This window comes from Macaca nemestrina, chromosome 2, assembly GCF_043159975.1.
Source record: "Macaca nemestrina isolate mMacNem1 chromosome 2, mMacNem.hap1, whole genome shotgun sequence".
NCBI classification, from domain to species: domain Eukaryota; kingdom Metazoa; phylum Chordata; class Mammalia; order Primates; family Cercopithecidae; genus Macaca; species Macaca nemestrina.
In genome coordinates, this window is record NC_092126.1 from 60,003,612 (window position 1) to 60,018,368 (window position 14,757).

Below are 14,757 nucleotides of genomic sequence, written 5' to 3' on the forward strand. Positions count from 1 at the left end.
ATATAACCATCAAAATCAGAAAATTAACACCGATACTTTTTTTTTTTTTTTAAAGAGATGGGGTCTCTGTCAACTGGGCTGAAGTGCAATACCATGATCATAGTTTGCTACAGCCTCAAACTCCTGGGCTCAAGCAGTCCTCCTGCCTCAGCCTCCTGAGTAGCTGGGACTATAGGTTCACACCACCACGCCCACCTAAATTTTTTTTTTTTTGGAGATATGGGGTCTGGTTATGTTGCCTAGGCTTGTCTTGAACTCTTGGCTTTAAGCAATCCTCCCACCATAAAAAAGCAGTGGGACTACAGCTGTGAGCCACTGCACCTGGCCCTTTGCTAACTTTAATCCTCGGACCCCATTTAAGTTTTGCTGACCATCCCAATTATATGCTTTATAACAGAAGGTTCCAGGTCAAAATCACACATCACATTTAGTTGTCATTTTAGTTTCCTTCAGTCTGGAAGAAGTCCTCAGTTTTTCTTTGACTTTCACAACCTTGACACTTTTCAAAGGCTATTTTGTAAAATGTCATTCAAATTGGGGTTGTCTGATGTTTCTTCATGATTACACTCAGGTGATGCATCTTTGGTAGGTGTGATGGTTAATGTTGGGTGTGAACTTGACTAGATTAAGGGATACCTAGATAGCTGGTAAAGCATCATTTCTCGGTGTGTTTGTGTGAGTGGTAGACTGAGTGGGAAAGATTTGCCATCAATGTGGGTGGGCACCAGACAATCATCTGGGGGCTAAGATTGAACAAAAGGCAGAGGAAAGGTGAATTCAGCCTCTCTACTGGAGCTGGGACACCCTTCTTCTGCCCTTAAATGGCAGAAGTCCAGGCTTCCCAGTCTTTGAACTCTGATTTGCAGTAGCGGTAGACTGGGTTCTCAGGCCTTCATACTCAGACTGAGAATTACACCATCAGCTTCAACACTCTGGGAAGCTCCCATGCCTGGATGTTTTCCTCACCCTCTTTGAGTTCTGGCAGCCCACAGCAGATTGCCCCTTTTTGGTGGACACTCTTCTTACTCAGCTCAGGCTTTAAAACCCCTGTGGGGCAGCCATCTTAGAGAGTGTCTGCTCTATGACACCCTGCTCTGGACCATGGTGGCTCTCTCCTTTGGGGACAAATGCTTCCCTTACTCTGCCCCAATTCATGGTTTTAGGACTGCATTATTTGGAAGGGAAGGAAAGAGAAAAGGGGAAGGAAGAAAAGGAAGAGAAGATAAGATCTATTTTAAACTATGAAAGTTGGAAGAAATAGCAATGTATATTTTGTATTTGTTTTCTATACTAATGATAAATGAGGCCTCTAGGTCTCTTAAAAGACTAAAACATTATGCACATTTTTGAACTTTACATTTATTTTTTTCTTAAGGGTCTAATGTAATGCTAGATAATTAGACTCAGATTCCTTATTTATATTCTTATTTGGGGCCAGAAGGGAATTATATTTTAATATACAATCTCCCCTTTTTTAATATGCCCAGAAGGATTAGAAAATATTGGGAATTAACAATTATTGGTGAAGAGACTAGATTGTAAAGCTATTATATTTTAAAATAAAAGTCAGCATTGCTCCCTTTAATCATGTCATGCAATTTTGCCCCAAAGGCATTTGTCCTTGTCATTATCCATTGAAATGCACCGTAAACCCTATTAATTTAATCCAGATGAAGTCACACTGTGATTTCTGACTCCATTTTGTGGTTCTATCGAGGTAATTACTACCAAGTGATCAGTGATTGAGTCTGAAAAAGTGCATTTAATTATTATTAATTGAATAAACACTGAGTTAATAAAACCATCCTAGGATATTATACTGGAAATTAATTCAATATAATATATCTACCTTCAAGAAGTTATGCCCTGAAGGAGATAATAGAGAAGTAACAATCTTTTCCAGGAAGGTGAAAGACACTTAATAAATGTTCATTGAATTAAATGTTTTCCTAACACTTAGAAGCTGGTTGGCTCATGGGAGCTAAATGACAATTTCGTTCATGCAAATTCTTAATATGGCAAGCATGTCAAATTAATCAACAAGGTTAGACAATCCAGTGACTTGTCTGAGCTTTTTAATATCTGAATAGTAAGCTGGATTTAAAATAATCAGTCTATCTAGTCGATTATTTACTTTCTTATGTAAAATGTAGTAAGGAGTCAGGTTAAATCAAGGTAAATAACCTAAAGTTAAAAACTTAAAAATGTCCACAATCCCATCCCTTTCTTTTTCTTTTAAAACGTAAGGTGCCAAGTAATTTTCTTAAATAATAATATAGAATAATAGATAGTTTTTCTGTCTCTGACTGGCTTGACTTTGCCTTGTTCCATGATTTCAGCTTAGAATTCTTACTAACCATAATGTGGAAGCATTGCAGGGCCTTGACAAGCCGTGATTCTGGAATTGCCTCACAAATTTATAGACAAAAGAAAAAAAAGAAGTGGGATGTTTTGCACTTAGCAATGTGTGAGTGGTACACTGAGTGGGAAAGATTTGCCGTCAATGTGGGTGGGCACGAGACAATCATCTGGGGGCTCAGATAGAACAAAAGGCAGAGGAAAGGTGAATTCAGCCTCTCTACTGGAGCTGGGACACCCTTCTTCTCCTGCCCTTCAACAGCAGAACTCCAGGCTTCCCAGCCTTTGAACTCTGATTTGCATTAGCAGCCGACTGGGTTCTCAGGCCTTCAAACTCAGACTTAGTAACGTAAAGAAAGGGTTTGAAGATGTTATCACAATCAAGTACTTCTGCAAAATTCACAGAATCCAGGAAGCTAAAATTTTCCACTGAAAGAAGAGATGACCACAATACCCAACAATACATTTACTGATTCAGCATGACCTTAAAAATGCATTTCACTTTTTCTCTAAATGAATGTGTGTATTTGTTAAAAACATTAAACAAAATCTGCATATAGCTTCAAGGATTCAATAATAGTAAAGAGCATCAAATAACAGAGTCAAAAGAAACAAACTGAAGAAACTGTGAGCAAAGATGGAAAGGGCAAGGTCTCTGGAAACAGTCAAGAAGAAAGATTACTGACCACTGGATTGGATCCCCATTCAAGTTCTGAGAAGACAGAAAAGCAATAAAGTGATGAATCAATAGGAAAAGTGTTTTGCTAAGAGGCGAGAACAACACATTTGCTTTCAGAAGCAAATAACCCTGAGACTTCAAAGAAAACCTTTTGATTTCTATGTTTCATTTATTTTTGTTCAAATCTTTGTGTCTGATAACAGTGTGAAGGACTTTGGGAACCCATTGCTTTATGTTGGTATTTTAAGGTAGTCATTTGCAATATCCCTTGTAAGTCCCTGTCTTCCTTCCATCCCCCACCCAACCTCTGGACCATTTCCTAACAGACTCCATTCTGAAATTATTTGAACTAGAAAAGCTTGCTTGAGGAAACAGTGTTCTTTTAAATTTATGGAGCTTAAGGATCTTAAATAGGTAATTTTTCCAAGCACTGAACTTGGTTAGGAGGGAAGAAAGGACTGCCTTTCAGAGGGCTAGCTTGTGTTAAATTCAGATTCAGAAATACAACTTTTGGGCCCATTTGAAAACAATTCAACAGCAGTTTAGGAGATTAAAAAAGGAATGGATAGAGATTCAGATCACTGACTAATCATTCTGAACCCAGAAGTCTAGAGAGTTTCTGAGGTTTTAGATTGCATCATGTATAATATCAAATTCTCATACACAGGAAACCCAAACCATCTGACTATAAAGTCTATGGTTCTCAATAATGTTAAGAAGTCTTATTTTCCCTGCAGTAACCAAGATTATTGTCCCGAGTTTTTCACTTTATCCTATAATAAAATGATATGTTCTTGTCCTTGGCCATGGGAATTTGAAGTGCTTTCTACTGTGGGAAGATTGTATTTTGCATCCTACTAATGTGGGCCTAGCCGTGTTACCTCCTTTGGCCAATGGGATGTGGGTGGAGGTGACAGTGTGTTTGTTCTGAGTCAAGGTCTTCACGGGCATTGCACGTCCTGCAACCACCTCTCCTTCATCACCATGAGAAAAACATGCTATAGGAAGGTGCAGCCACTTCAGCCTGCATCTAGAAAGGAGACCCGAGGAGCACACCTGAATCCAGCTGAAAGTCTCAAGTTCAGCCTGGGCCTCCTGAGTCCAGGTGGCTTGCAGACCTATGTGGGAATACATAAATGTTCGTTGTGTAAGTCACTAATATGCTGCTTCACAGGCTTGATTTCAAAATTTACTTCTTAGTATAAATCCTAAAGATCAAATGACATTACAAATGGCATCATCATCCTGACATACTCCAAATGCTCTTTCAGAATAAACTGCCCAGAGCTTTCAAATAAAAAATGTAAGTCCTAGATTCAGTTATGTTTAATATCACTTAAAAGATATCACTTATTTTCTTCACTATGATGGATATATGAGCCATTACTGGACTGTCAAATTAAGAATAGCAAATCATTTTGCATGAAAAAATAGTCTACATACAGCCATTATAAAGAAAAACCCAGAACCTTGGGACAACCCAATTCTTTGGCTTCTCTATACCTGCACCTGAGCAGCTGAATGTGGAGGGAGAAAACAGGTAGAGAAAATCCACTCTACTGGCTGGTCTACTTAAGATTTATTGCAACAGAGGCAGGCATTCCTACCCCACTTTTACGGTAGGTTACTGTGTTGGGCTGTTTTCGCATTGTTAAAAGAAACACTGGAGACTGAGTAATTTATATGAAAAGAAGCTTAATTGGCTTATGGTTCTGCAGGCTGTACAAAAAGCATAGTGGCATCTGCTTCTGGGGAGGCCTCAGGGAGCTTTTACTTATTATGGTGGGAGGCAAAGTGGGAGCAAGCAACTTACAAGGCGAAAGCAGGAGCAAAAGAGTGAGTGGGGAGGTGCCGCACACTTTTAAATAACCAGATCTCACGAGAACTCACTCACTGTGGCAGGGACAACAGTAACAAGAGGAATGGTGCTAAATCATTCATGAGAAATCTGTCCCCATGCTCCAATCACCTGCCACCAGGCCCCATCTCCAACATTGGGGATTACCTTTCAATATGAGATTTGGACGGGAACACACATCCAGACTGTATCAGTTATCTTTTCCTTTCACCAAGAGGGAGCATTTCATGTATTCTCCTCTACCCTCAGACCTCCAACACCTTCTCCTCTGATCTCACTCTTAGCTGATGACCTTGCTCCTTAGTTTACTGAGAAAATAGAGGCCATCAGGAGAGGTTTTCCTTATCTTCTACCTCCAACTCCATCTGGCTATGCGTCTAGATGGTCTCCTCTGTTGTTATCTTTCAAATGGTCTCAGTCCCTGGGCCTATATGGGACAGCCTATCTCAGCACTGAATCTTTGAAGCCCAGCTTCTGCAATCATGCCCTCTCCTTTCTGCAGCATCAGTTTTCACCTCTTTGAGGGATCACTCCCATCAGCATACAATGTGTGGTGTCTCTCCCAAGTTCTCCCCAAGTTATTGCTGTTCTTCATCACCAAACCAGTAAAACAGACAGCCTGTATTTGCTGGTTCCGTGTCCTCGCCTTTTATTTTCTCTCTCATTCCAATCAGGATGTCACCCTCGCGGCTTCATGGAAATGATTCTCATCAGGGTCATTAGGAACCTCTATGCTGCCAAATCCCTTGGGCAATACTCCTTTTTTTTTGAAATACTCTCTCCACTTAGTTTCCCATTCATCATCCTCTCCCAGTTTTACTGGACGTATCTTCTGCTTTTCCTCTGCTGGCTGTATCTGATCTCCTGAGCCTTTAAATGCTGGAGTGCTATAGGGACAGTGTCCTTGACTCTCTTTGGTTGTCTATCATACCCCTTTCTAGGTGATCTTAACCATCCCCAAGGGTATCTATTTTCAGACAAATCCCAAATTTATATCTCCTCTAAGCTCCAAATTCACCTTTCCACTTGTATGTCTAATAAGCATCTCAAACCAGACATGTCCAAAACCAAACTCTTACCTTCCATACCTGCTTCTTCCTCACTGTTTCCAATCTCAATAATTGTAACTCTATTGATCAGCACCTAGGCCAAAACCTAGGTGTCATCCTGATATTGTTCTTTCCTTCTCGCCCCATATCAATCAGCAAAACTCACTGGCTCTATCTTCAAACTATCTGAAATCTGATGACTTCTCACTCTTTTCACCCCACCACCTCCTGTGCCCTTTTGGCTTCCTTTTGGATTCTGTCATGATTGGCACCAGCACAGAGGGGAACGGAGAAAGGCCAGGTATTTCTCCCCCACTCCTTCTTTGATTCAGGCCTGCATCTCTAGAAGTCGCTGCATTCCCGCAACACCAGATGACCCTTCTCCATGGCCCCAGCTGACGCTGGGCTCTCCTGTTCTATTCTGTCTTTGCTCCTTCAGCCCTTGGAATAGTACTGCCTTTTCCCTTTTGCTTTGCCTCCCATTTATGCCTCTGTGAACTTCAAATGAAATCTCTTCTTCTGATTCATCTGAGGGTGAAGCTCTTTTTCTGCTGGGACCCTGACTGACACACTATTCTATCTAAAATATCATTCCTCTTCACTCCTCCTTATCTCTTTAACTATTTTTTTCTTAGTATATACTATTAACTAAAATGTATGATCTGTTGTTTTGTCTTTGCCTTTTTATTTTTTGTCCTCCCTCTCCTCTTCCTCAAAAGGTAAGCTTTCTGGGGGCTTTTATTTTTATTTCCACATCTTTATCCCTGGCCCCTAGAAGAACACCTGGTATAGAGTTTCATGTAAATATGTTTCTGTGAAAGATGGTTCTGAAGTGTCATGGAATCTGGTGTCATTACATTGAGGAGAAATGAAAAAGTGAGTTGGAGAATATTATGGCATAGTTATATCTTTTTAAACAATCTACCTATTCAGATATAATATTTGAGTAGTACAAAAGAAGTGTATACCCCCAAAATATTAACAGGGGTCACTTTCCTGGGAATGGATGGTAGGATTCAGTTTTCTGCTTTGTGCTTGTCTGCACAATTTGAATTTGTAGGAGAAATAAGACCACTGGAAGCCTCTACAAAGTTTTTGGAAACATTAGAAAAACTCTTCCCCTAACCATAGTGGAGATGCAGATCTCCTGGCACTAGGAAAGTGGATTTTATTTCTCACTGGTAACCATTTTGAAAACACAACCATACGACATTATGTGTTGGCATTGAGAACAAGTATTATTTTTAAGATTAGAAAAAATATCACTTATATATGTCTTTCCCCTCAATTTATTTTTCAACACATCTTTTATGTTTTTTTCAAAAATGTCTTGACATTACATAACCAAACCCAAATTTATTAATAGTCTCTTATTACTTTTTCTTGACAAACAGAGAAAAGTATACCCATGAGTAAGAAAGAAAACAAACAACAAACAAAAAACTTATAAAATGAAGTAGGGCACTCAGTGTTAACAGCTTAACACAGAAAGCCATTACAACAATGTACAAAAATTGCAACTTAATGATAAAGTAATGTAGAAACAAAATTATAGACTACTAAAAACATGGAATTGCCAATTGTTCAGAAAATCTACAGATGGAGCATGAGTGGTAAGTAGCAGAAGGGTTCTGGGTACCCTCTATAGGCAAAGCTAACGTTGCCAGCAGTTCTGATTTTAAGTTGTATATCAGATATTTGACAGATCTCATTGAATTCTGATGACTTGACTTCTGATGCACCCAACTAGATATTTTAGAAAAAGTGAGTTCAAGGGAACTTGAATGCAAAGGTGCTCAACTAGGCCCAAGAGATTTTCATGTCTGGAGAGCTGAATTAAGTGTCATGGAATCTGGTATCATTACACAATATAGAGAAATGAGACTTTTGCATTTCCATCTGATGCCGCTTGGTAAACCCCAGAGGTGGTCTCTCCAGGTCAGAGTTGAGACACATGGTTGATGTCTCCTGGATGGTGTGGGAAAAGCATGCCTTGTTGCCTGAGCTGTGTCCATCCTGACACCAGCAAAGTTGACCAGAGAGCTAAAAAACTTGGGTTGATCCTGGATAATCGTGCCTGCCACAGGGACCAAAGAGAGTTTCCAACATGGCCATGAAGTCTGGTCCACATAATCAATGCTAGGTGACATAATAGTGATGGCCTGCCTGCGTTTCTTCCAGCCTGCCCTGCCACCTGGTCCTGAGCTTTGTGCTGTCTCCTATTTCCTTGCTCTTGTACCTGCCTTTACCAAAGAAAGAGCCACACTGGTTATAAAGGATAAATATTTTGTAAAAAGCGAGTTCACAGGAATGCCAATGCACCAGAACCCAGTTGGGCCACAGGCTGCGTGAGGATCAGTGGTCCCACTGGTTGCAGAGTGGCTGATGTCCTCTCCCAGATTTTTAGTGATCACAGCAAATGTGATCACAGCAAATGCCATTTACAGATGGCATTAATAGATCTGGCCAGAACAATGATTCTCTCAGAAGAGTTGCCTTCTGAGATGCTGATATGTGCATTATCCTCCCCAAGCAGCTCCTTAACTGCTGTTACTTCCCACTCCGCCATGGTTCTGCCAACTTCCTTTCTGTGTAATGTGCTTTCAGTCATCCTGGAGTCTGTGGCAAGCAGTATCTGGAGATTTGGATGCTTGTTAAGTGGTTAAGTGTTTGGTCACTTTCCTTTCAGTCATCCTGGGGCCACAAAGCAAACCTGCTTTGATAAATAACGTGTAAGTGAAGATGTTTTGTATTCCTTCCAGGTGAAAGGGTTTAAGAATGACATATGATTTTCCATGCTCTTTTCTCTGGACATGGTGATTAGGGAATGATATTTTGATACAGATGTCCATGCGATTGAAGCATGTAGGGATACCAAGACTCCACATGAAGGGCAGCTTCATGGAACCTCCCCTGCCTCAGCTTTGTATGAGTGACAAGTAAGCTGTGTGTAGCACCACTAAGATTTTGGGATTATTTGTTACCTCAGCATAAATTGGCCTATCTTGACTAATTCATTCATTTGTAAATATTGTTTAATTATACTGCTTATACAGTTTCAGGCTCTTTGGCAATAAATATTCATTAGACAAATGGATTGAATTAAGAATAAATTTAACATTCACTTAACAAATGACTCTAAATTATGGAAGTATATTAGCTAGAATAGCTCAGTTCAGTTTTATTTATTGACTGATATTGTGATAGATATTGAGAATACAAAGATAAATTAGTTTTTAACCTGGAAGATTTTGGTTGGAAGATAAAATTGGAAAGGTTGATTACTGTCTGGGTGTGGAGGATCTTGAATTAAAGACAGCCATTTTAATTCATCTTGTAGACAATGGGAGGGAAAAGTAGGTGTAAATGGATTTTGAGCAAGGGAGAAGTACTATTAAATTGACATTTTAGGAAAACTAATCTGCTGATGGTGAACGAGATACAAGCATACAAGTTGAGAGGCTATTTCAATAATCTAGGTGCTAGAAGATAAGGGTTCAGGCTGGAGTGTTGGTGATTGAAATGAAAAGGCATAATCAGAAATGAGAGAAATTAGAAAGTAAAAACAAGGTATTGGATATGTGAGGGGTAGGGAGGTGAGAAGGAAGAATGATTAATGAATGACTCTTAGATTCCATGTCTGTGATGCCACTGAGGGAGGTTGGGAGGAGGTAGAAGATGATGATATCTTTTTGTTGTGTGTTGAATTTGAGGAATGACAGCTCATTCATGCAGAAATATCCTCAAGGGTAGTTTGTGAAGTAGGGTTGTTTGGCGCTTGGCAGAGAAGTCAAAGCCAAAACTAGAAGATTATAGTGTAGTGAACATACTGGAAACAGTAAGAGTAGATGAAATGTCTAAAGGGGAGCTAGTAGAGAGAAAAGTGTAGGGCTTTGAGAGAAATCCTCATTTAGGGACACAAGAATGGAGAGGAGTTAGCAAAGAACACAGGGGAGTAATCAGTAGGAGAGGTAATTTTTACTGAGCATTTACTATACTAAGAATTTTACATGCATTTTATTAACTAATTCTCACAGCTGTCCCTAGGAAGAAGAGTTATTCAGTTTTTTGGATGAATAAGCTGAGACTGATAGGAGTTTAAGAATTTTCACTGAGGTCAAATAGCTACTAAACAATGATGCCAGGTCTGCTTGACAACAAAATCTGTGTTCTTAACCATTGTGAAAATTCAAATGATCTAAGTTTTACACGAACCAGCTAGTTATTGAGGAGGGGCTGGCCAACAGGGTCATATGCTATAAATTCAAGAGAAATGATGTTTGAGAATAGGCCATTGATTTGATGAACCGCAATTTATGGTTTTGAGTGGAAGTAAAGGTAGTGAGCAGGATCCTCACTACAGGAAATGAGGTAAAGCCATGAGTGGGTGGTGCTGAAGGAAGGAGTTGGTGGAGACAACCAGTCAAGAAATGCCAGGCGAAAGGAACAAGAGGAAGGGATACATCCTGGGTGGATCTCAGGGTTACTTTCACAGGTGTATTTATTTCCAAGACAGAGACACAATTTACACGTAAGATAAATGGATCCAGTGGAGCCAGAGAAAGGAGATACCACGAAGATGGTACCAGTGGAGTTGGTAATTTTTTGAGGAGGATAGAAAGACTGGGATCTAAAGTGCAGGGGAAGGGATCAGCTCCGGAGGGAGAAGAGCAACTGCTTGCTTCAAGACCAGAGGGGAAGACCAGCTATATCTTAAACTAGAGATACTCCGGCATCTCTTGAATTTACTGGATTTGTGGAAGTTCCCTTCACCACATTGATACCAGTGGAAGTCAATTTTACTTAGATTAGCTCAGAATTAAATTTTCCAGTTATTAAAATGTCTACGTGAAAATGTGAGATCGTTTTTTAAATTTACAGATAAAAATTGATTTTATAAGAAAAAATTATTATAATTCTTTCAAGTTCCATCACTGAGTCCTTAGTACTTTATTTTAGAAAACAACTACCTGTTCACCTGCTGAGCTCATTTCCAGTGTCTAGTTTGAGTTCTGACCCTAAAAATGTGATTTAATAAAATGGTCTTATTTTGGATACATCTTATGCATATTTTAAAAAAACATTCTTTATGAAAAACATCTTTGTATCTTGTTTATTTGCTTTGAAAGATTTAAGTCTTTTTTTGTTTTGTTTTGTTTTGAGGCTATCTTGCTCTGTTGCCCAGGCTGGAGTGCAGTGGTGTGATCCTGGCTCACTGCACCATCTACATCCACCTCCCGGGTTCATGCAATTCTCCTGCCTCAGCCTCCTGAGTAGCTGGCACTACAGATGCATGCCACCATGCCCAGATAATTTTTGTGTTTTTTTAGTAGAGATGGGGTTTCACCATGTGGGCTAGGTTGGCCTTGAGCTCCTGATCTCAGGTGATCCGCCTGCCTCGGCCTTCCGGAATGCTGGGATTACAGGAGTGAGCCACCATACCTGGGCCTGGCAGCTTTAAGTCATAATATATACATCTCAATTATTTTTATGCTAACTTATTGGTTTCTTATATAAATTCCAAGGCATGTCTAATAGTATGTTATTGCAATCTGAGTCAGTTTGTTTTTTTCTGAGCAAACACAATTAGAAGGGCTTTAGATTAATTACAAGATTAAACAATTAGTGACTCCCAAAAACGTAGTGAAATGAAATGCGTAGAAATTGTTGATTCAGTATTCTAAATAAATCTACTCTTCAGGAATGTCCATGGCTTTGGCAGGATTCAAGGAACATGAAGATTATGGGGAAATTTTTTTAAGAGACTTAAAAAGGAACAAGAACACACCATATAAAACATAAGAAAGGAATCTAGTATTTTTGTCAGAAGCAAGTTTTCTCATGAAAATAGAAAAAATACACAATTTAATTTGCATGGTTTTTTTTGGTCAACTCTGGTTTATTTTGCTGGTTTTGTTTATTTCTGTGCTTGAAAGGTTTGGCTGCTGGGTCTTGGACTAAGGCCTGGGAAACTCTAAACTTCATTGTCCTTGACTTGCCAAGTGGTGTAGGGAGAGTTGCTTCATCTTTCATATTTATGAATCCCTAGGATAAAAAGGAATATACCACTTACTTTTTTGAAAGTATTTGCGAGTTTTTATATGAAAAGCTGAACAATTCTTCAAATTATAGAGCAGCGGGGGAAATTGAGTGGGGCTGAGGAGACAGATTATGCTGCCCACCTTCCATGGGATTCTGTTGGTCTCACTCTGTAGTTCTACCATTCAGGGCTGGTTTCCCTCGCTCACTCCACTTGTGGCTTTGGGTCACTACTTTTTCTTCACACTCTCTCTTCCTTCTCCAGCTTCTTGGCTGACTCCTCTTCCTTGACCCAGACCTGAAATGCAAAGATTCTCTGAAGGTCTATCTCCACACCCTTCTCTTCTAGCATTATCCATATGCTTGTGCAGTCTTTTTCACACCCAGTGTTCCTGCCATGTTTCCACATACCAGTCAGACATCTGTGTCTACGTGCCCCATAGGTACCTTAAACCCAGTGCCTCCAAAATTTAGCATATCTTCCAGTCCTCTACCAAAATGCTTCCCTTTCTGGACTCTTTGTGTTGATTAAAAGCTTCGCCTTCTCATAGTCAACAAAACTAGAAATGTGTTCATTTTCTTTGCCTCTCACATTTGATCAACTATGTGTTGTTAATACTATATCAAATGATTTAATCTCCTTCATTTCCCACATCTTATAAGTAGCCACATTCTGTTTAAACTATCTCTGAAATGTTCCCAGTGTCTCTCTCTTGTCCATTCTATCTTCTGCCCTTGTTCTGACCTCATCACCTGTTGCATCAGTCAGCTATCTGGCCTTCTTGCCTCCTTCTCTGTTCATTCCATCCTGCACACAGCTGCCAGAGTTGTTTTCTAAAATACAAATTTAACAATAATAATCTTTTGCTGAAAAACCAATGGCTTCTGCAGCAGAGTCTGGCTGCAGCCTCATTTTCTGGCTACACTGCTTCTGCACCCCTTTCCACCCCCCATGTAATACATGTGTGCTCTATCCTGCACATCAAGCACACCATAAACTTTCATGGCCCCATGTTTGTTTGTCCTTCTGTAATGCCTTACCTGTCTTTTCTACTTGGTGAAATTACACCAATCCCTCAAGGTCCAGCTTTATTGAAAAGATGTAATAGACTATCCTTAGAATATAGTAGGACTCTAATCAATATTTTTTGGTAAGTTAATTAAAAAGAAAATACAAAAGCCTTATGGTATGAATAAAGGATGAGGTATTATTTTGTTAGCTGAGAAATATAACTGTGTCAAGTCTATACTGTCCAAGACCCCTACCTGCCATTTGTATGGTCTGCCTCAGGCAATCCTTCCTTAGTTCCTTTCTTAAAGAAAATTTTAGTAAAAAAAATATCTATTTTTATTACAAAATATTATAATATATAATTGTATATTATAATGTATAATATATAATAACATATATTTTTACTAAAAATGATACTGTAATGAACATATTTGATGGAATACTTTTGCAAGTATATCTGGAGTGTACCTTCTTTTTTGTTTGTTTGTTGCTGAGACAGAGTCTCATTCTGTCATCCAGGCTGGAATGCAGTGGCGTGATCTTGGCTTACTGCAATCTCTGCCTCCTGGGTTCAAGTGTTTCTCCTGCCTCAGCCTCATGAGTGGCTGGGATTATAGGCAGGCATCACCACACCCAGCTAATTTTTTGTATTTTTAGTAGATACAGGGTTTTCATGTTGACCAGACTGGTCTCAATCTCCCAGCCTCAAGTGATCTGCCTGCCTTGGCCTCCCAGAGTGTTGGGATTACAGGCGTGAGCCACTGCACCTGGTATATACACATTCCTTTTAAATTTAGGAAGCTAGCCCTTTATCTACAACATGGGTTGTAAACAATATTGCCAGTTTACCAATTGTCTTTGATTTTGTTCATTATTATATTTTATTGCATAGAAATTTAAAAATATTTGCAGCTAAATTTATTAATATTCATCATGCTTCTATGTTTTGTATCATTCTTTAAAAAGTCTTCTTCATTCTAAGATTATGAATAAATACACCCAGTTTTCTTTAGGCATTTTTCTAGTTTCTTTTTCAGGGTTTAAATCTTTGATCTTTATGAAATTTACTTTGGTATAAGAGTGAGATGAGATTTGTCTTAATTTTTTCCCCAAGTTGTTACTAGTTATACCAAATTGACTTATTGAATATGCTTTTCTTCACTAGTCTGAAATGTAGCTTTATACAAAATTTTATTTCATAGTTATATATTTCTGGATTCTGTACAATTCAATTAGTGAAAACTTATGATGTCCCAAGCCAGTAGTTTAGGAGATTTCAGCGTTAAATCAGAGTTATTCTGGATCCAGATCTGTTAGCAGATATAAATTTCACAGTCACAAAATTCAGGTGAGCAAAGATGTAACTTTATTTCCCTACAACCCAGCTTAGTTTAGCTCTTGAGCCCCTATGGCCATTTTGTGGTAGAACTCTTAATACAGCCAATTGAAGGTATCTCTGTGTCCCATGGGTGCTGTAAGACCTGGGGGTTGGGGATGAGGTAACTTTTCTCTCATCCAGGATTTGGTAAAGAGGGTGAATCTGGTTGATAGACATCTCTGTCTTCTGGCATCTATAAGATATAACTCCATCTGTCTGATCCTTCTTATTGTGCACCGGCATCCCATTATGTCCCGGCCATGGGCCTTCATGTGCTAGTTCCAGGCACCTGTGCCCTCCATCCCTATCTCAGGACCTCTCTTTGCTTTCCTGAACCCTTTTCAAGGGGGCCCTGGGAACTCCTGTCTGCTTTCCTGTACCACT

The 14,757-nt window shown here is 39.4% G+C and overlaps 1 protein-coding gene across 8 annotated transcripts in view; it reads right to left on the minus strand.

The window, feature by feature from the left end:
- Positions 1-2,955: 2,955 nt before the first annotated feature.
- LOC105488561 (ventricular zone expressed PH domain containing 1) overlaps positions 2,956-14,757 on the minus strand; it is a 274,214-nt gene continuing 262,412 nt past the window's right edge. For 3 of the 8 annotated variants that reach the window (XR_011619844.1, XR_011619843.1, XR_011619842.1), the window contains exons 17-18: positions 12,127-12,281; positions 11,464-11,989 (exon numbers count right to left, since the gene is read on the minus strand). The gene's annotated coding sequence lies outside the window, so the exon portion shown is untranslated. Of the gene's footprint in view, positions 4,156-11,462; positions 11,990-12,126; positions 12,282-14,757 lie in introns of those variants that run through there. The other 5 variants (XR_011619848.1, XR_011619849.1, XR_011619845.1 and 2 more) reach the window with 4 other exon arrangements.